Below are 22,819 nucleotides of genomic sequence, written 5' to 3'. Positions count from 1 at the left end.
GTGGTGGTAGTGGTGGTGGTGATGGTGGTGGTGGTGGTGGTGGTGGTGGTGGTGGTGGTAGTGGTGGTGGTGATGGTGGTGGTGGTGGTGGTGGTAGTGGTGGTGGTGGTGATGGTGGTGGTGGTAGTGGTGGTGGTGGTGGTGGTGGTAGTGGTGGTGGTGATGATGGTGGTGGTGGTGGTGATGGTGGTGGTGGTGGTGGTGGTGGTGGTGGTAGTGGTGGTGGTGATGGTGGTGGTGGTGGTGGTGGTGGTGGTGGTAGTGGTGGTGGTGATGGTGGTGGTGGTGGTGGTGATGGTGGTGGTGGTGGTGGTGGTGGTGGTGGTGGTGGTGATGGTGGTGGTGGTGGTAGTGGTGGTGGTGGTGGTGATGGTGGTGGTGATGGTGGTGGTAGTGAGGGGTGCACACTCTTGCAAGACCCCACCTTGAAGCTCCCCCCCCCCCTCCATCCCCTCACTGTCACCTCCACCACTCACAATCTCAAGAGACAAGGCTGGCCCAAATTTGTGAGAGGGAAGACCCCAGCGGGCGGGCGAGACACCCCCCCCCCCCCCAATATTTCAGGAGATAACACAATCAGGACCGGAGCGTAATGGAAGAGATCGGTCTCCAGGGGACGTGAAGCTCCTAGGCTAACGTCAGCACCTGCCACGTCAGTCTTCACATGATCATTAACATCCTCCCATGAGGGCGACACAACCTCATGGTTAGGAAGGATGGTCAGGTCGACCACGTCAGGAGGAGAGCTGGGATAGGCACCCATGGGCGAGGATGAGTTACCTGTTGAGATAACGTTAGTCGTGATGGGGGAGTCATCTTTGGTTGTGCAAAGGTTATAACCAATTGATACACGTCACCCGTGTTGAAGGGGATCATTGCCGACAGGAAAGATGTGTTGTTTATTAGCACCGGGTCGTAGGGAGGTGATTAGCTTCCTAAGGTATTATAATACAGTTGAGGTTGATAGGAAAAATGTAAAGGGTCAACGGCGCTCTACCATTAACATTAGGCTTGGATTGTCACTTATGAGGCAATTCAATTACATGTTATGGGTGTCATAAGGAGCCCATTCACGAATATTAGGCACTGAAGGCGAACTAGAGTGAGGTCCTGGGTACTGGACGCTGCAGGATCTCTCACATTGTCTTTAAGGCCACAACTCTAAGGCAAGAAAATCAGAGCTGGAACATATAACTGTATTTTAAATCACTAATATTTTGTGAGGACTGCTTTCATGACACTATAACATAATAGAAGTTATGAATGCGAGAATATAGGTTGACATTGAACAAATATTTAGATGTTAATGCTTTAAATTTTACTCCTTCCCGGGCAGAAGCAGGAAAGTAGCCGGGATGGGAGCGAGGTGAGCAACAGCAGTAGCACAAGCAGCAGCAGTGGCACCAACAGCGGCAGCAGCAGCAGTGGCAGCAGCGGCAGCAGTAGCAGCAGCAGTAGCAGCAGCAGCAGCAGCAGTAGTAGCAGCAGCAGCAGCAGCAGAGGGACGCAGCCGAAGAAGGAAGGAGGCGGAGGGGCAGTTCACACGCTGGGCCAGATGGTCCGGAACACCACCACCACCTCCCCATTCTTCGTGTAAGTCCTGACGTGTAGTGATTATTATTGTACTCCCTGTTCTTATCTTGTCCCAATGACCACCTCTCTCTCTTGGCCCCTTTCAGTCTTTTTGTATCTCTTAAAGTTTGTTTTCCCTAATGCAATATCTGTCTGTCTGTCTGTCTGTCTGTCTGTGTGTCTGTGTGTCTGTCTGGCAGTCTGTATGTGTGCGTGTGTGTGTGTGTGTGTGTCTGCCTGTCTGTCTGTTTGTGTTTGTGTCTGTGTGTCTGTCTGCCTGTCTGTCTTTCTGTGTGTGTGTGTGTGTGTGTGTGTGTGTGTGTGTGTGTGTGTGTGTGTGTGTGTGTGTGTGTGTGTGTGTGTGTGTGTGTGTGTGTGTGTGTTTGTGTGTGTGTATACTCACCTAGTTGTAATCACCTAGTTGTACTCACCTAGTTGTGTTAGCGGGGGTTGAGCTCTGGCTCTTTGGTCCCGCCTCTCAACCGTCAATCAACAGGTGTACAGATTCCTGAGACTATTGGGCTCTATCATATCTACACTTGAAACTGTGTATGGAGTCAGCCTCCACCACATCACTTCCTAATGCATTCCATTTGTCAACCACTCTGACACTAAAAAAGGTCTTTCTAATATCTCTGTGGCTCATTTGGGCACTCAGTTTCCACCTGTCCCCTTGTGCGTGTGCCCCTTAAGTTAAATAGCCTGTCTTTATCTACCCTATCAATTCCCTTGAGAATCTTGAATGTGGTGATCATATCCCCCCTAACTCTTCAGTCTTCCAGCGAAGTGAGGTTTAATTCCCGTAGTCTCTCCTCGTAGCTCATACCTCTCAGCTCGGGTACTAGTCTGGTGGCAAACCTTTGAACCTTTTCCAGTTTAGTCTTATCCTTGACTAGATATGGACTCCATGCTGGGGCTGCATACTCCAGGATTGACCTGACATATGTGGTATACAAAGTTCTGAATGATTCTTTAAACAAGTTTCTGAATGCCGTTCGCATGTTGGCCAGCCTGGCATATGCCGCTGATGTTATCCGCTTGATATGTGCTGCAGGAGACAGGTCTGGCGTGATATTAACCCCCAAGTCTTTTTCTTTCTCTGACTCCTGAAGAATTACCTCTCCCAGATGATACCTTGTATATGGCCTCCTGCTCCCTACACCTATCTTCATTACATTACATGTGCTTGGGTTAAACTCTAACAACCATATGTTCTACCATTCCTTCAGCTTTTCTAGGTCATCTTGAAGCCTCAAACAGTCCTCTTCTGTTTTAATCCTTCTTATAATTTTGGCATCGTCCACAAACATTGAGATAAATGAATCGATACTCTCCAGGAGATCATTTACATATATTAGAAACAAGATAGGACCGAGTACAGAGCCCTGTGGGACTCCACTGGTGACTTCACGCTAATCGGAGGTCTCACCCCTCACCGTAACTCTCTGCTTCCTATTGCTTAGGTACTCCCTTATCCACTGGAGCACCTTACCAGCTGTCGGAAAATGCGACACCATTTAATAATATTACATACAGGCAGATAATATTGCTGCCATTGTATTCACAAGTTAACCCATAGAAAATGTAACTTGTAGTGGAACTTTTTGTCTATAGAAAACGGGATATCGTTGCCACATACTATTATAAATTCACCTCCTATTATGGTGGGAATTATTCATAAATACATTTGTCTTTGGACTTTACCATCATAAAACATCTCATTTGAATTAATTTAATTATCAGTATTAAAATAGAGTAAATGTGACCCTTCTATCAGTAACTGATATCTGGACAATGTAGGCCAGTAGCGTCAGTGGTGAGGGAGAGGTCAGCCATTGTTGTTTAAGACCAGAGGCGCAGTGGAGAAAAATTCGGCTCCTATCATTTCTCATGGACGAAGTGTTATGGAAACCAAAGGTCTACCATCATCAACACGCTGTCAACAATAATCAAGGGAAGTGTTCAGCCGAAACCCATTTATCTAATCATTTTTGGCCATTAATGTCAGTAGATAGGGTAAACCGGTTAGAATGCGAACAGCCTCTTAAAAAAAGGTAATTAAGCCTTGGTCTTTATGATTTATTATAGTGTTTTCTCTGATATAGCTGTCATATATTATGATTCTGGTTTTTAGCTAGCGCCCTTTCGACACGTCAAGAAGAGGAAGCAAACTTTGTGTATCAGTTACTGGGTGATGGAAGCTGCCTCACACGAGGATGCTTTGGTGTCTACATCCTAGTTATATCTGGTGGACTAAGCCTGCTGTGTAATAAGATAAGGAACCTCCTCAATGTATACTAATATATGTAGTTTAATACTGTAGTTTGATTGGCCGCATATATATAAATTCAATATAAACCCCCCCTAATGTGTAGAGGATCGCTTTGTGAGATTATAACAGAAATACAGCCCACGTAACATCATACAAATTGCTATCGAAATATATAAATTAATGTAAATATAAATTCTATATAAATTCATATAAATTAAATAAATATAAATCTCACAGGTAGGTTCCCACACCAGCTACACCTGCCTGTCTCTCCAGCTTATGTACCAGCCTCTTATGCGGTACTGTGTCAAAGGTTTTCTGACAATCCAAGAAAATGCAGTCCGCCCAGCCCTCTCTTTCTTGCTTAATCTTTGTCACCTGATCGTAGAATTCTATCAAGCCTGTAAGGCAAGATTTACCCTCCCTGAACTCATGTTGGCGATTTGTCAGAGAGAAGTCCCTTCTCTCCAGATGTGTTACCAGGTTTTTTCTCACGATCTTTTCCATCACCTTGCATGGTATACAAGTCAAGGACACTGGCCTGTAGTTCAGTGCACCTTGCCTGTCGCCCTTTTTGTATATTGGGACCACATTCCCTGTCTTCCATATTTCTGGTAGGTCTCCCGTCTCCAGTGACTTACTATGCACTATGGAGAGTGGCAAACAAAGTGCCTCTGCACACTCTTTCAGTATCCATGGTGAGATCCCGTCTGGACCAATAGCCTTTCTAACATCCAGATCCAGCAGGTGTGTCTTGACCTCCTCTCTCGTAATTTCGAACTCTTCCAAGGCCGCCTGGTTTACCTCCCTTTCTCCTAGCACAGTGACCTCACCTTGTTTTATTGTGAAGGCCTCCTGGAACCTCTTGTTGAGTTCTTCACACACGTCTTTTTTCATTCTCTGTATACCTGTCCTCGCCTGTTTTAAGTTTCAATACCTGTTCTTTCACTGTTGTTTTCTTTCTGATGTGGCTGTGGAGTAGCTTTGGTTCGGTCTTGGCTTTGTTTGCTATATCATTTTCAAAACTTTTCTCTGCTTCTTTTCTCACCCTGACGTACTCATTCCTGGTTCTCTGGTATCTCTCTCTGCTTTCTGGTGTTCTGTTATTCCGGAAGTTCCTCCTCGCCCTTTTGTTCAGTTTCTTCGCTTCCATACATGCCCTTTTATATCATGGATTCTTCTGTTGCTTCTCGGATTTTTCCCTTTGTGCCGGGATGAACCTGTTTACTGCCTCCTGACACTTTTAGGTAACATAGTCCATCATACCCTGTACAGACTTATCTCTGAGGTCTGTGTTCCAAGGTATTTCACTTAGGAAACTTCTCATCTGTTCATAATTCTCCTTTCGGTATGCCAGCCTTTTGATTCCTAGTTCTTTTTTGAGGGAGATAATTCTTAGCTCTACCAGTTACTCAAAGTTCAATACACTGTGGTCACTCATACCCAAGGGCGCTTCCATCTTAACTTCCCTTATATCCTACTCGTTTAGGGTAAATATCAAATCAAGCATTACTGGTTCATCTTCTCCTCTCATTCTTGGTGGTTCTTTGATGTGCTGGCTTAGAAAGTTTCTTGTTGCCACGTCCAGCAGCTTAGCTCTCCATATTTCTGGTCCTCCATGCAGGTCTCTGTTCTCCCAATCTATCTTCCCATGGTTGAAGTCTCCCATAATTAGAAGTCCAGATCCATTCTTGCTAGCAACAGAAGCTGCTCTTTCTATTATATTAATAGTCGCCATGTTGTTTCTATCATATTCCTGTCAAAGACTTCTGTCATTTGGTGGTGGATTGTATATGACTACGACTATAATTTTTTTCTCTCCATTTGTTATGGTACTTGCTATGTAGTCACTGAAACCTTCACAGCCCTGAATAACCATCTCCTCAAAATCCCAGCCTTTTCTTACCAGCAGAGCTACACCACCACCACCTCTTCGCTCCCTCTCTTTCCTCATAACATAACAGTCCTGTGGGAACACTGCGTTTGTTATCGTTTTCGTTAGCTTTGTTTCTGTGAGGGCTATTATGTCTGGGGTTTCCTCTAGGACCCGTTCTTCAAGCTCATATGCTTTATTTGTAATTCCATCTATGTTAGTGTACATTGCTTTGAGGCTCACTTTCCTCTGTCCCTTCTCAAATCGCCTCCTTGGTGAGTGTTCTGCTGGTGGGGGAAGCTGTTCCATGGGTGTGAGGACCTGTGAGGTGGATAACAGGGTCTCAGAGGATACTGGGATGAGGGGCGGGTGATCAAGTGAAGGGGGAGGGACAGGGAGGGGTATGGGGTGAAAGGGGAGGGAGGACAGGAAGGAAAGTGGGGGGAGGGAGGACTCGGAGGGAGGAGGGTAGGGGGAGGGAGATTTGGCTGAACATTTGAGTGGGGGCAGGCAGGGTTTGGGGTAGGGGATTTTCTATGCAGAGGAGGGTGGCGGGGTTGTCCTCCCCTCTGGTGTTACTGGGTAGCTGGTTGTGGGTTCCCCCCTCGCCCCTGGGGGTGTTGTGTTGCGAGCTGTGACTTCCTGGTTTTCCCCACTCGCCCTGCGCCTCTTCCTTGATTCTGCCGCCACGGCTCTCTCCTCCCTTGTCATGTCCTTCTGGAGGAATACATTTTTAAATTTTCCCACGTTTTTCAGGGAGCTCTTCCTTAATAGAATCTTCTCTGTTGTGCTCTCGTTTGCAAACACTATCTTTATCACTCGGTCTCGGTCTTTGTTGTACCAACCTAGCCTGAAAACCTTCTCAATGCTATGCTCAGCCCCTTCCATGTCTAGTGCCTTCAGTACTTCATTCACTGCTGCTTTGTCCTTGTCATTCCACTCTGTCCTATTAGACCCTTCCTGCTCTTTAATACCCACAGCAACCACTGATCTGTTCCTTTCCAGCAGTTGGTTAGTGAAGCGTGCTGCCTCCTGTGAGGTGGCTGCTTTCATGGCCACCTCCATCAATGCAGTCATTACTTCAGAGTTATTTTTTTAGCATTTCTGCAAATGTTGCTTTTATTGTGGCATTCTCATCCAAAAAACTATTACCACCTTCTCCCTGGAGGATTTTCTGAGTCTCAGCCTCGATACCATTGTCTTTGAGGGCTCTAATCTCCTTGTATGTGTGTTTACTCACCTAGTTGTGCTTGCAGGGGTTGAGCTCTGGCTCTTTGGTCCCGCATCTCAACTGTCAATCAACAGGTGTACAGGTTCCTGAGCCTATTGGGCTCTATCATATCTACACTTGAAACTGTGTATGGAGTCAGCCTCCACCACATTACTTCCTAATGCATTCCATTTGTCAACCACTCTGACACTAAAAAAGTTCTTTCTAATATCTCTGTGGCTCATTTGGGCACTCAGTTTCCACCTGTGTCCCCTAGTGTGTGTGCCCCTTGTGTTAAATAGCCTGTCTTTATCAACCCTGTCGATTCCCTTGAGAATCTTGAATGTGGTGATCTTGTCTCCCCTAACTCTTCTGTCTTCCAGCGAAGTGAGGTTCAATTCCCGTAGTCTCTCCTCGTAGCTCATACCTCTCAGCTCGGGTACTAGTCTGGTGGCAAACCTTTGAACCTTTTCCAGTTTAGTCTTATGCTTGACTAGATATGGACTCCATGCTGGAGCCGCATACTCCAGGATTGGTCTGACATATATGGTATTTAATGTTCTGAAAGATTCCTTACACAAGTTTCTAAAGGCCGTTCTTATGTTAGCCAACCTGGCATATGCTGCTGATGTTATCCTCTTGATATGAGCTTCAGGGGACAGGTCTGGCGTGATATCAACCCCCAGGTCTTTCTCTCTCTCTCTGACTATTGAAGTATTTCAACTCCCAAGTGATACCTTGTATCTGGTCTCCTGCTTCCTACCCCTATCTTCATTACATTACATTTGCTTGGGTTAAACTCTAACAGCCATTTGTTCGACCATTCCTGCAGCTTGTGCAGGTCGTCTTGAAGCCTCAAGCTGTCCTCCTCTGTCTTAATCCTTCTCATAATTTTGGTGTCGTCAGCAAACATTGAGAGGAATGAGTCTATACCCTCTGTGAGATCATTTATGTATATCAGAAACAGGATGGATCCAAGCACAGAGCCCCGTGGGACTCCACTGGTGACTTTACGCCATTCTGAGGTCTCACCCACCACTATAACTCTCTGCTTCCTATTGCTTAGGTACTCCCTTATCCACTGGAGCGCCCTACCAGTTACTCCTGCCTGTTTCTCCAGCTTATGCATCAACTTTTTATGGGGTACTGTGTCAAAGGCTTTCCGACAGTCCCAAAAAATGCAGTCCGCCCATCCTTCTCTTTCTTGCTTAATCTTTGCCACCTGATGGTAGAATTCTATCAAGCCTGTAAGGCAAGATTTACCCTCCCTGAACCCATGTTGATGGGTTGTCACAAAGTCTCTTCTCTCCTGATGTGTTACTAGGTTTTTTCTCACAATCTTCTCCATCACCTTGCATGGTATACAAGTTAAGGACACTGGCCTGTAGTTCAGTGCCTCTTGTCTGTCACCCTTTTTAAATATTGGTACTACATTAGCAGTCTTCCTTATTTCTGGTAGGTCTCCCGTTTCCAGCACACTATGGAGAGTGGCAAGCAAAGTGCTCCTGCACACTCTTACAATACCCATTGTGAGATTCCATCCGGCGCAACAGCTTTCTCACATCCAGCTCCAATAGGTGCTTCTTGACCTCATCTGTGTGTGTGTGTTTGTGTGTGTAATTACCTAAGTGTAATTACCTAAGTGTAATTACCTAAGTGTAGTTACAGGATAAGAGCTACGCTCGTGGTGTCCCGTCTTCCCAGCAACTCTCCAGTGTGTGTGTGTGTGTGTGTGTGTGTGTGTGTGTGTGTGTGTGTGTGTGTGTGTGTGTGTGTGTATGTGTGTGTCTGTTTGTCTGTCTGTCTGATGAACTCGGCCTCTTACAATTACGTCTGCTTATCGCTCGTTTGCCCGTATGGCCAAAAATGGACGCAATTTGAAATTAATTCGGCTCACAAAAGTGACGAGAGTGAAAAGTTAGGAGAGGAAACTTTCCCTTAACGGTTTTGGTGACGTTATGAATCCTTAGGAGAACTTCTTGCCCTTCTAACCTACCAGAGGACCCTTAACTTGCGGTTTTGAAATAAAAAATAAAAAAATTTTTCAACTATTTTTCGTTTTCAAATTACATCCGTTTTCGGGCATACGGGCAAACGGACAAATTCAGGCGTAATTTGTAAAAGGACAGGTTGCGACATCTGTCTGTCAGCCTGTCTGTCTGTGGTGCTATTAGCACTGAGCGGAGGGCTGGCCTGATCCCCTTGAGCCAGAGTCACGAAGAAGTTACGCAAGTACTTACGAACCTGTACATCTTTTCTCAATCTTTAGCGGCTTTGTTTACAATTATTAAACAGTTAATTAGCTCCGAAGCACTAAGAGGCTGTTTATAACAATAACAACAGTTGATTAGGAAGTTTTCATGCTTGTAAACTGTTTAATAAATGTAACCAAAGTCATCAAAGATTGAGGAAAGATGTACACCCAGAAAGGCACTGGGTGAGGTGTCCACAATTATATTGTTCTAACAGTTGGGTTGCATTGGTAAGGAGTCTGGATTGAGTTTCGGGAAGTATATTATACAAGAGTCCAGCTATATTGGCGTGTTTACATTGTTCGTGCCATTATTTGGGTTCCTGGATGGAGCTATATTTTGAAGAACGTAATTTCAACGTAAACAGAGATGATCACATTCTCTCTCTCTGTCTCTCTCTCTCTCAACTATTTTCGTACTAAAATAAAGCTGATTGTTTCTCTCACTGAGATCGCTGAAGGATTTTCTGAACGAGTCTCATCATGCAAAAAACTCTAATCCCACCAACAGGCTCGTTCCATTAGCCTTCTCTCTTGTTCCTAAACTACAACACAACTATTATTTCCTCTCGCGTCGTAAACCTGTGCATAATAAACTTTTTCATCAACTAAAAACAAATCTCTTTGAGCTACGGATTATTTTTTTTCATTAGGTTCTATTATGTTAATCTTCTTCAAATCAATTGTGACTATTTCCTTCTTATTTTACGTATTATCCTGCTGCATAGATTTCATAAATGTTCCGTGACGTGATGCTGGAGAATCCACAAATATCGAGGTTTGTAATATCCATTTTGGTCGTGTTATGCTCGTGTTGTGGCCCAGGGTGATACTAGATCATAAGAGACTACATGCAAATGAGTTTATGTTCATTTGCCTGTAGTCTCTCTGAAGGCCTTGCCATGTGGCACATTGGCTGTCTGGTGCCACACTGGTCTGTCTGGTGCCACACTGGCCTGTCTAGTGCCACACTGGTCTGTCTGGTGCCACACTGGCCTGTCTAGTGCCACACTGGCCTGTCTGGTGCCACACTGGTCTGTCTGGTGCCACACTGGCCTGTCTAGTGCCACACTGGCCTGTCTGGTGCCACACTGGTCTGTCCGGTGCCACACTGGCCTGTCTGGTGTCACACTGTTCTGTCTGGTGTCACACTGTTCTGTCCGGTGTCACACTGGCCTGTCTGGTGTCACACTAGCCTGTCTGGTGTCACACTGGCCTGTCTGGTGTCACACTAGCCTGTCTGGTGCCACACTGGCCTGTCTGGTGTCACACTAGCCTGTCTGGTGTCACACTGGTCTGTCTGGTGCCACACTGGTCTGTCCGGTGCCACACTGGCCTGTCTGGTGTCACACTGTTCTGTCTGGTGTCACACTGTTCTGTCCGGTGTCACACTGGCCTGTCTGGTGTCACACTAGCCTGTCTGGTGTCACACTGGCCTGTCTGGTGTCACACTAGCCTGTCTGGTGCCACACTGGCCTGTCTGGTGTCACACTGGCCTGTCTGGTGTCACACTGGCCTGTCTGGTGTCACACTAGCCTGGCTGGTGCCACACTGGCCTGTCTGGTGTCACACTAGCCTGTCTGGTGCCACACTGGTCTGTCTGGTGCCACACTGGCCTGTCTGGTGTCACACTGTTCTGTCCGGTGCCACACTGGCCTGTCTGGTGTCACACTAGCCTGTCTGGTGTCACACTGGTCTGTCTGGTGTCACACTGGCCTGTCCGGTGCCACACTGGCCTGTCTGGTGCCACACTGGCCTGTCTGGTGTCACACTGGTCTGTCTTGTGTCACACTGGTCTGTCTGGTGTCACACTGGCCTGTCCGGTGCCACACTGGCCTGTCTGGTGCCACACTGGCCTGTCTGGTGTCACACTGGTCTGTCTGGTGTCACACTGGCCTGTCTGGTGCCACACTGGCCTGTCTGGTGTCACACTGATCTGTCTGGTGCCACACTGATCTGTCTGGTGTCACACTGATCTGTCTGGTGTCACACTGTTCTGTCTGGTGTCACACTGTTCTGTCCGGTGTCACACTGTTCTGTCCGGTGTCACACTGTTCTGTCTGGTGTCACACTGTTCTGTCCGGTGTCACACTGGCCTGTCCGGTGTCACACTAGCCTGTCTATTACCACACTGGTCTTGTGGGAAAACTTGACTCATGTAATTCATTTAAATTTATACTATTTTCGATAGCTACAAAGGACCATCATTTTTTGGTAAAAAGTGAATATCTAGGTAGAGCAAGTGGTTTGATATTAATTCCATGAACTAGTGTCCTATGGATGTTCTTAATTAATAATGCATTGAATATTAAAGGGACTGTATTTTATGAGTCAAATGCACTCACCCAAAATAGGGGGGTTACATGCCAAAAGAATAATATATCCTCAGCATAATTTCAGCGCTGGTTCTTCACTGAAGTAAATAAATGTAAATGAAAATTAAATGGATTATGTAATAATAATTAGAGGCAAAGGAACCTCAATATACTAACGTAATATGATAAAATATATTATCAAATCAATGGGTTAGTAGTATTGATCTCTTTAGGAGATTATTAAGGAATCTAAGTTATTTTTCTACAAACAACAATTAACAGCTTAGCTGTGAAATCAGTAGCCACGCTCCACTGACCACGTATTGCGTCGGGAAAATTGTTGCACGTGAAGGCGGGTAGCCTAGGTCGTTGCGTGACATGGACTCGGGAGCTGAAAGGCAATTACAATGTAGAAATCATACATCTTATAATCCGGAATTCTTCCTCATGTAATTTAAACAATATATCCGACACTGTAGAATTCTTCTACATAAATTAATGAAATATATTCCTATATAAATTACGGAATACGGCTAGAGAGTAAACGTACTGGACGTTTGTTGTAAATAAATGACCTAACAACAACTAGTCTAAATGTTAAATATGTACACATTAAACAAGTAGAATATTAATAGTTTCTTGGGCCAAGTGACTGTTGGTCAAGGAAACGACTCCAATCCTCCGTCCTGAACTGCCATTGCTAGACATCAACTACGGTCTGGAGTGTTAATTAGTTCCAGGACACTGCCGTTGTGTGCCCATAGAACGGTGCACCGCTCTCGTGGTTATAGGAGTGAATAAAATGACACTAACCAATGGCTCCTCTCCTCCTCCAATGCCTTGCAATGGCTCCTCTCTCTTGCACGCTGCTAACACGCCGCTAATATGGCGTTGCTGGTAGGAATGCGTCTCCTTCCTCCCTGCCTGCGATACGCATGCGCAGAACGCTCCAAAGTATTCTTGAGCGTAAAATATTTTATTTACTTATAGTTAATTAGGCAAGTAAGGAATAGAGACAGGTATTTATGTCACTGATAAATGTATTAAGGTTCAATACATCTATGCATAATACGTCAGCTTAATAAGACTGCGTAAAGTGAACGAGGGGAATATTATATAGAATTATTTACATTGCCATATTTCCCACTGTAGTTGTTAATTCAAATAAATAAGCGATTTCAGTAAGCAATAATATGCTATATAAATAAAACAATTAAATAAACAATTATCCTTAATAAAGGAAAGTAATTAACTAGACTCTGTTTAGATTCAACTAAATGTGGAGATATTTCCTGTGATTTCCTGTGTGCAACACGTAGCTCCTGTCGCAACACGTAGCTCCTGTCGCAACACGTATCTCCTGTGTGCAACACGTAGCTCCTGTGTGCAACACGTAGCTCCTGTCGCAACACGTAGCTCCTGTCGCAACACGTAGCTCCTGTGTGCAACACGTAGCTCCTGTCGCAACACGTAGCTCCTGTGTGCAACACGTAGCTCCTGTGTGCAACACGTAGCTCCTGTCGCAACACGTAGCTCCTGTCGCAACACGTAGCTCCTGTGTGCAACACGTAGCTCCTGTCGCAACACGTAGCTCCTGTGTGCAACACGTAGCTCCTGTCGCAACACGTAGCTCCTGTCGCAACACGTAGCTCCTGTCGCAACATGTAGCTCCTGTGTGCAACACGTAGCTCCTGTCGCAACACGTAGCTCCTGTCGCAACACGTAGCTCCTGTCGCAACACGTAGCTCCTGTCGCAACACGTAGCTCCTGTGTGCAACACGTAGCTCCTGTGTGCAACACGTAGCTCCTGTCGCAACACGTAGCTCCTGTCGCAACACGTAGCTCCTGTCGCAACACGTAGCTCCTGTCGCAACACGTAGCTCCTGTCGCAACACGTAGCTCCTGTCGCAACACGTAGCTCCTGTCGCAACACGTAGCTCCTGTCGCAACACGTAGCTCCTGTCGCAACACGTAGCTCCTGTCGCAACACGTAGCTCCTGTCGCAACACGTAGCTCCTGTCGCAACACGTAGCTCCTGTCGCAACACGTAGCTCCTGTCGCAACACGTAGCTCCTGTCGCAACACGTAGCTCCTGTCGCAACACGTAGCTCCTGTCGCAACACGTAGCTCCTGTGTGCAACACGTAGCTCCTGTCGCAACACGTAGCTCCTGTGTGCAACACGTAGCTCCTGTCGCAACACGTAGCTCCTGTGTGCAACACGTAGCTTCTGTCGCAATACGTAGCTCCTGTCGCAACACGTAGCTCCTGTCGCAACACGTAGCTCCTGTCGCAACACGTAGCTCCTGTCGCAACACGTAGCTCCTGTCGCAACACGTAGCTCCTGTCGCAACATGTAGCTCCTGTGTGCAACACGTAGCTCCTGTCGCAACACATAGCTCCTGTCGCAACACGTAGCTCCTGTCGCAACACGTAGCTCCTGTCGCAACACGTAGCTCCTGTGTGCAACACGTAGCTCCTGTCGCAACACGTAGCTCCTGTCGCAACACGTAGCTCCTGTCGTAACACGTAGCTCCTGTCGCAACACGTAGCTCCTGTCGCAACACGTAGCTCCTGTCGCAACACGTAGCTCCTGTCGCAACACGTAGCTCCTGTCGCAACACGTAGCTCCTGTCGCAACACGTAGCTCCTGTCGCAACACGTAGCTCCTGTCGCAACACGTAGCTCCTGTGTGCAACACGTAGCTCCTGTCGCAACACGTAGCTCCTGTGTGCAACACGTAGCTCCTGTCGCAACACGTAGCTCCTGTGTGCAACACGTAGCTTCTGTCGCAACACGTAGCTCCTGTCGCAACACGTAGCTCCTGTCGCAACACGTAGCTCCTGTCGCAACACGTAGCTCCTGTCGCAACACGTAGCTCCTGTGTGCAACACGTAGCTCCTGTCGAAACACGTAGCTCCTGTGTGCAACACGTAGTTCCTGTCGCAACACGTAGCTCCTGTGTGCAACACGTAGCTCCTGTCGCAACACGTAGCTCCTGTCGCAACACGTAGCTCCTGTCGCAACACGTAGCTCCTGTCGCAACACGTAGCTCCTGTCGCAACACGTAGCTCCTGTCGCAACACGTAGCTCCTGTCGCAACACGTAGCTCCTGTCGCAACACGTAGCTCCTGTCGCAACACGTAGCTCCTGTCGCAACACGTAGCTCCTGTCGCAACACGTAGCTCCTGTCGCAACACGTAGCTCCTGTCGCAACACGTAGCTCCTGTCGCAACACGTAGCTCCTGTCGCAACACGTAGCTCCTGTCGCAACACGTAGCTCCTGTCGCAACACGTAGCTCCTGTCGCAACACGTAGCTCCTGTCGCAACACGTAGCTCCTGTCGCAACACGTAGCTCCTGTCGCAACACGTAGCCCCTGTGTGCAAAACGTAGCTCCTGTCGCAACACGTAGCCCCTGTGTGCAACACGTAGCTCCTGTCGCAACACGTAGCTCCTGTGTGCAACACGTAGCCCCTGTGTGCAAAACGTAGCTCCTGTCGCAACACGTAGCTCCTGTGTGCAACACGTAGCTCCTGTCGCAACACGTAGCTCCTGTGTGCAACACGTTGCTCCTGTCGCAACACGTAGCTCCTGTGTGCAACACGTAGCTCCTGTCGCAACACGTAGCTCCTGTGTGCAACACGTAGCTCCTGTCGCAACACGTAGCTCCTGTCGCAACACGTAGCTCCTGTGTGCAACACGTAGCTCCTGTGTGCAACACGTAGCTCCTGTCGCAACACGTAGCTCCTGTCGCAACACGTAGCTCCTGTCGCAACACGTAGCTCCTGTCGCAAACACGTAGCTCCTGTCGCAACACGTAGCTCCTGTCGCAACACGTAGCTCCTGTCGCAACACGTAGCTCCTGTCGCAACACGTAGCTCCTGTCGCAACACGTAGCTCCTGTCGCAACACGTAGCTCCTGTCGCAACACGTAGCTCCTGTCGCAACACGTAGCTCCTGTCGCAACACGTAGCTCCTGTCGCAACACGTAGCTCCTGTCGCAACACGTAGCTCCTGTGTGCAACACGTAGCTCCTGTCGCAACACGTAGCTCCTGTGTGCAACACGTAGCTCCTGTCGCAACACGTAGCTCCTGTGTGCAACACGTAGCTTCCTGTCGCAATACGTAGCTCCTGTCGCAACACGTAGCTCCTGTCGCAACACGTAGCTCCTGTCGCAACACGTAGCTCCTGTCGCAACACGTAGCTCCTGTCGCAACACGTAGCTCCTGTCGCAACATGTAGCTCCTGTGTGCAACACGTAGCTCCTGTCGCAACACGTAGCTCCTGTCGCAACACGTAGCTCCTGTCGCAACACGTAGCTCCTGTCGCAACACGTAGCTCCTGTGTGCAACACGTAGCTCCTGTCGCAACACGTAGCTCCTGTCGCAACACGTAGCTCCTGTCGTAACCACGTAGCTCCTGTCGCAACACGTAGCTCCTGTCGCAACACGTAGCTCCTGTCGCAACACGTAGCTCCTGTCGCAACACGTAGCTCCTGTCGCAACACGTAGCTCCTGTCGCAACACGTAGCTCCTGTCGCAACACGTAGCTCCTGTCGCAACACGTAGCTCCTGTGTGCAACACGTAGCTCCTGTCCGCAACACGTAGCTCCTGTGTGCAACACGTAGCTCCTGTCGCAACACGTAGCTCCTGTGTGCAACACGTAGCTTCTGTCGCAACACGTAGCTCCTGTCGCAACACGTAGCCTCCTGTCGCAACACGTAGCTCCTGTCGCAACACGTAGCTCCTGTCGCAACACAGTAGCTCCTGTCGCAACACGTAGCTCCTGTGTGCAACACCGTAGCTCCTGTCGAAACACGTAGCTCCTGTCGACAAACACGTAGCTCCTGTGTGCAACACGTAAGCTCCTTGTGTGCAACACGTAGCTCCTGTCGCAACACGTAGCTCCTGTCGCAACACGTAGCTCCTGTCGCAACACGTAGCTTCCTGTCGCAACAACAGTAGCTCCTGTCGCAACACCGTAGCTCCCTTGTCGCAACACGTAGCTCCTGTCGCAACAGTAAGCTCCGGTCGCAACACGTAGCTCCTGTCGCAACACGTAGCTCCTGTCGCAACACGTAGCTCCTGTCGCAACACGTAGCTTCCTGTCGCAACACGTAGCTCCTGTCGCAACACGTAGCTCCTGTCGCAACACGTAGCTCCTGGTCGCAACACGTAGCTCTGTCGCAACACGTAGCTCCTGTCGCAACACGTAGCTCCTGTCGCAACACGTAGCTCCTGTCGCAACACGTAGCTCCTGTCGCAACACGTAGCTCCTGTCGCAACACGTAGCTCCTGTCGCAACACGTAGCTCCTGTCGCAACACGTAGCTCCTGTCGCAACACGTAGCTCCTGTCGCAACACGTAGCTCCTGTCGCAACACGTAGCTCCTGTCGCAACACGTAGCTCCTGTCGCAACACGTAGCTCCTGTCGCAACACGTAGCTCCTGTCGCAACACGTAGCTCCTGTCGCAACACGTAGCTCCTGTCGCAACACGTAGCTCCTGTGTGCAACACGTAGCTCCTGTCGCAACACGTAGCTCCTGTGCAACACGTAGCTCCTGTCGCAACACGTAGCTCCTGTGTGCAACACGTAGCTCCTGTGTGCAACACGTAGCTCCTGTCGCAACACGTAGCTCCTGTGGGCAACACGTAGCTCCTGTCGCAACACGTAGCTCCTGTGTGCAACACGTAGCTCCTGTCGCAACACGTAGCTCCTGTGTGCAACACGTAGCTCCTGTCGCAACACGTAGCTCCTGTCGCAACACGTAGCTCCTGTCGCAACACGTAGCTCCTGTCGCAACACGTAGCTCCTGTCGCAACACGTAGCTCCTGTGTGCAACACGTAGCTCCTGTCGCAACACGTAGCTCCTGTGCAACACGTAGCTCCTGTCGCAACACGTAGCTCCTGTGCAACACGTAGCTCCTGTCGCAACACGTAGCTCCTGTCGCAACACGTAGCTCCTGTCGCAACACGTAGCTCCTGTCGCAACACGTAGCTCCTGTCGCAACACGTAGCTCCTGTGTGCAACACGTAGCTCCTGTCGCAACACGTAGCTCCTGTCGCAACACGTAGCTCCTGTCGCAACACGTAGCTCCTGTGTGCAACACGTAGCTCCTGTCGCAACACGTAGCTGTGTGCAACACGTAGCTCCTGTCGCAACACGTAGCTCCTGTCGCAACACGTAGCTCCTGTCGCAACACGTAGCTCCTGTGTGCAACACGTAGCTCCTGTCGTGCAACACGTAGCTCCTGTCGCAACACGTAGCTCCTGTCGCAACACGTAGCTCCTGTGTGCAACACGTAGCTCCTGGTCGCAACACGTAGCTCCTGTGTGCAACACGTAGCTCCTGTCGCAACACGTAGCTCCTGTGTCGCAAACACGTAGCTCCTGTCGCAACACGTAGCTCCTGTGTGCAACACGTAGCTCCTGTCGCAACACGTAGCTCCTGTCGCAACACGTAGCTCCTGTCCGCAACACGTAGCTCCTTGTCGCAACACGTAGCTCCTGTGTGCAACACGTAGCTCCTGTCGCAACAAGTAGCCTCCTGTGTGCACACGTAGCTCCTGTCGCAACACGTAGCTCCTTGTGCAACACGTAGCTCCTGTACCGCAACACGTAGCCTCCTGTCGCAACACGTAGCTCCTGTCGCAACACGTAGCTCCTGTCGCAACACGTAGCTCCTGTTGCAACACGTAGCTCCTGTCGCAACACGTAGCTCCTGTCGCAACACGTAGCTCCTGTCGCAACACGTAGCTCCTGTGGTGCAACAAGTAGCTCCTGTCGCAACACGTAGCTCCTGTCGCAACACGTAGCTCCTGTCGCAACACGTAGCTCCTGTCGCAACACGTAAGCTCCTGTCGCAACACGTAGCTCCTGTCGCAACACGTAGCTCCTGTCGCAACACGTAGCTCCTGTCGGCAACCGTAGCTCCTGTCGCAACACGTAGCTCCTGTCGCAACACGTAGCTCCTGTCGCAACACGTAGCTCCTGTGTGCAACACGTAGCTCCTGTCGCAACACGTAGCTCCTGTGTGCAACACGTAGCTCCTGTCGCAACACGTAGCTCCTGTCGCAACACGTAGCTCCTGTCAGCAACACGTAGCTCCTGTCCGCAACACGTAGCTCCTGTCGCAACACGTAGCTCCTGGTCGCAACACGTAGCTTCCTGTCCGCAACACACGTAAGCTCCTGTGTCGCACCACGTAAGCTCCTGGTCGCAACACCGTAAGCTCCTGTCGCAACAACGTAGCTCCTGTCAGCAACACGTAGCCTCCTGTCGCAACACGTAGCTCCTGTACGCAACACGTAGCTCACTGTCGGCAACACGTGCTCCTGTCGACACGTAGCTCCCTGTCGCAACACGTAGCTCCTGTCGCAACACGTAGCTCCTGTCGCAACACGTAGCTCCTGTGTGCAACACGTAGCTCTGTCGCAACACGTAGCTCCTTGTCGCAACACGTAGCTCCTGTGGCAACACGTAGCTCCTGTTGTGCAACACGTAGCTCCTGTCGCAACAAGTAGCTCCTGTGTGCAACACGTAGCTCCTGTCGCAACACGTAGCTCCTGGTCGCAACACGTAGCTCCTTGTGTGCAACACGTAGCTCCCTGTCGCAACACAGTAGCTCCTGTGGCAACACGTAGCGTCCTGTCGCAACCACGTAGCTCCTGTGTGCAACACGTAGCTCCCTCTGTCGCAACACGTAGCTCCTGTCGCCAACACGTAGCTCCTGTCGCAACCAGTAGCTCCTGTCGTCGCAACACGTAGCTCCTGTTGCAAACACGTAGCTCCTGGTCGCAACACGTCGCTCCTGTCGCAACACGTAGCTCCTGTCGCAACACGTAGCTCCTGGTGCAACCGTAGCTCCTGTCGCAACACGTAGCTCCTGTGTGAAACAGTAGCTCCTGTCGGCAACACGTAGCTCCTGTCGCAACACGTAGCTCATGTGTGCAACACGTAGCTCCTGTGTGCAACACGTAGCTCCTGTAGCAACACGTAGCTCCTTGTCGCAACACGTAGCTCCTGTTGCACACGTAGCTCCTGTGTGCAACACGTAGCTCCTGTCGCAACACAGTAGCTCCTGTCGCAACACGTAGCTCCTGTCGGAACACGTAGCTCCTGTCGCAACACGTAGCTCCTGTCGCAACACGTAGCTCCTGTGTGCAACACGTAGCTCCTGTCGCAACACGTAGCTCCTGGTCGCAACACGTAAGCTGCCTTGTCGGCAACACGTAGCTCCTGTCCGCAACACGTAGTCTCCTGGTCGCAACACGTAAGCTCCTGTGGTGCAAGACACGTAGCTCCTGTGTCGCAGACACGTAAGATTCCTGTCGCAACAACGTAGCTCCTGTCGCAACAACATTAGCTTCTGGTCGCAACACAGTAGCTCCTGTGTCGCAAACACGTAGCTTCCTGTCGCAACACGTAGCTCCTGATGTCGCAACACGTAGCTCCTGTCGCAACACGTAGCTCCTGTCGCAACACGTAGCTCCTGTCGCAACACGTAGCTCCTGTGCAACACGTAGCTCCTGTGTGCAACACGTAGCTCCTGTCGCAACACGTAGCTCCTGTCGCAACACGTAGCTCCTGTCGCAACACGTAGCTCCTGTGTGCAACACGTAGCTCCTGTGCAACACGTAGCTCCTGTGTGCAACACGTAGCTCCTGTGCAACACGTAGCTCCTGTCGCAACACGTAGCTCCTGTCGCAACACGTAGCTCCTGTCGCAACACGTAGCTCCTGTGTGCAACACGTAGCTCCTGTCGCAACACGTAGCTCCTGTGTGCAACACGTAGCTCCTGTGTGCAACACGTAGCTCCTGTCGCAACACGTAGCTCCTGTCGCAACACGTAGCTCCTGTCGCAACACGTAGCTCCTGTCGCAACACGTAGCTCCTGTTGCAACACGTAGCTCCTGTGTGCAACACGTAGCTCCTGTCGCAACACGTAGCTCCTGTCGCAACACGTAGCTCCTGTGTGCAACACGTAGCTCCTGTGTGCAACACGTAGCTCCTGTCGCAACAAGTCGCTCCTGTGTGCAACACGTAGCTCCTGTCGCAACACGTAGCTCCTGTCGCAACACGTAGCTCCTGTCGCAACACGTAGCTCCTGTGTGCAACACGTAGCTCCTGTGTGCAACACGTAGCTCCTGTCGCAACACGTAGCTCCTGTCGCAACACGTAGCTCCTGTGTGCAACACGTAGCTCCTGTCGCAACACGTAGCTCCTGTGTGCAACACGTAGCTCCTGTCGCAACACGTAGCTCCTGTCGCAACACGTAGCTCCTGTCGCAACACGTAGCTCCTGTCGCAACACGTAGCTCCTGTGTGCAACACGTAGCTCCTGTCGCAACACGTAGCTCCTGTGTGCAACACGTAGCTCCTGTCGCAACACGTAGCTCCTGTCGCAACACGTAGCTCCTGTCGCAACACGTAGCTCCTGTCGCAACACGTAGCTCCTGTCGCAACACGTAGCTCCTGTCGCAACACGTAGCTCCTGTCGCAACACGTAGCTCTGTCGCAACACGTAGCTCCTGTCGCAACACGTAGCTCCTGTCGCAACACGTAGCTCCTGTCGCAACACGTAGCTCCTGTCGCAACACGTAGCTCCTGTCGCAACACGTAGCTCCTGTCGCAACACGTAGCTCCTGTGTGCAACACGTAGCTCCTGTCGCAACACGTAGCTCCTGTGTGCAACACGTAGCTCCTGTCGCAACACGTAGCTCCTGTGTGCAACACGTAGCTCCTGTCGCAACACGTAGCTCCTGTCGCAACACGTAGCTCCTGTCGCAACACGTAGCTCCTGTCGCAACACGTAGCTCCTGTGTGCAACACGTAGCTCCTGTCGCAACACGTAGCTCCTGTGTGCAACACGTAGCTCCTGTCGCAACACGTAGCTCCTGTGTGCAACACGTAGCTCCTGTCGCAACACGTAGCTCCTGTGTGCAACACGTAGCTCCTGTCGCAACACGTAGCTCCTGTGTGCAACACGTAGCTCCTGTCGCAACACGTAGCTCCTGTGTGCAACACGTAGCTCCTGTCGCAACACGTAGCTCCTGTCGCAACACGTAGCTCCTGTCGCAACACGTAGCTCCTGTCGCAACACGTAGCTCCTGTCGCAACACGTAGCTCCTGTCGCAACACGTAGCTCCTGTCGCAACACGTAGCTCCTGTCGCAACACGTAGCTCCTGTCGCAACACGTAGCTCCTGTCGCAACACGTAGCTCCTGTCGCAACACGTAGCTCCTGTCGCAACACGTAGCTCCTGTCGCAACACGTAGCTCCTGTCGCAACACGTAGCTCCTGTCGCAACACGTAGCTCCTGTCGCAACACGTAGCTCCTGTGTGCAACACGTAGCTCCTGTCGCAACACGTAGCTCCTGTGTGCAACACGTAGCTCCTGTCGCAACACGTAGCTCCTGTGTGCAACACGTAGCTCCTGTCGCAACACGTAGCTCCTGTCGCAACACGTAGCTCCTGTCGCAACACGTAGCTCCTGTGTGCAACACGTAGCTCCTGTCGCAACACGTAGCTCCTGTCGCAACACGTAGCTCCTGTCGCAACACGTAGCTCCTGTGTGCAACACGTAGCTCCTGTCGCAACACGTAGCTCCTGTCGCAACACGTAGCTCCTGTCGCAACACGTAGCTCCTGTGTGCAACACGTAGCTCCTGTCGCAACACGTAGCTCCTGTCGCAACACGTAGCTCCTGTGTGCAACACGTAGCTCCTGTCGCAACACGTAGCTCCTGTGTGCAACACGTAGCTCCTGTGTGCAACACGTAGCTCCTGTCGCAACACGTAGCTCCTGTCGCAACACGTAGCTCCTGTCGCAACACGTAGCTCCTGTGGCAACACGTAGCTCCTGTGTGCAACACGTAGCTCCTGTCGCAACACGTAGCTCCTGTCGCAACACGTAGCTCCTGTCGCAACACGTAGCTCCTGTCGCAACACGTAGCTCCTGTGCAACACGTAGCTCCTGTCGCAACACGTAGCTCCTGTCGCAACACGTAGCTCCTGTCGCAACACGTAGCTCCTGTCGCAACACGTAGCTCCTGTGTGCAACACGTAGCTCCTGTCGCAACACGTAGCTCCTGTCGCAACACGTAGCTCCTGTGTGCAACACGTAGCTCCTGTCGCAACACGTAGCTCCTGTCGCAACACGTAGCTCCTGTCGCAACACGTAGCTCCTGTGTGCAACACGTAGCTCCTGTGTGCAACACGTAGCTCCTGTCGCAACACGTAGCTCCTGTCGCAACACGTAGCTCCTGTCGCAACACGTAGCTCCTGTGTGCAACACGTAGCTCCTGTGTGCAACACGTAGCTCCTGA

The sequence above is a fragment of the Procambarus clarkii genome, chromosome 29 (assembly GCF_040958095.1).
Source record: "Procambarus clarkii isolate CNS0578487 chromosome 29, FALCON_Pclarkii_2.0, whole genome shotgun sequence".
In the NCBI taxonomy this organism is placed as follows: domain Eukaryota; kingdom Metazoa; phylum Arthropoda; class Malacostraca; order Decapoda; family Cambaridae; genus Procambarus; species Procambarus clarkii.
Note: the sequence above shows the minus strand (reverse complement) of the source record.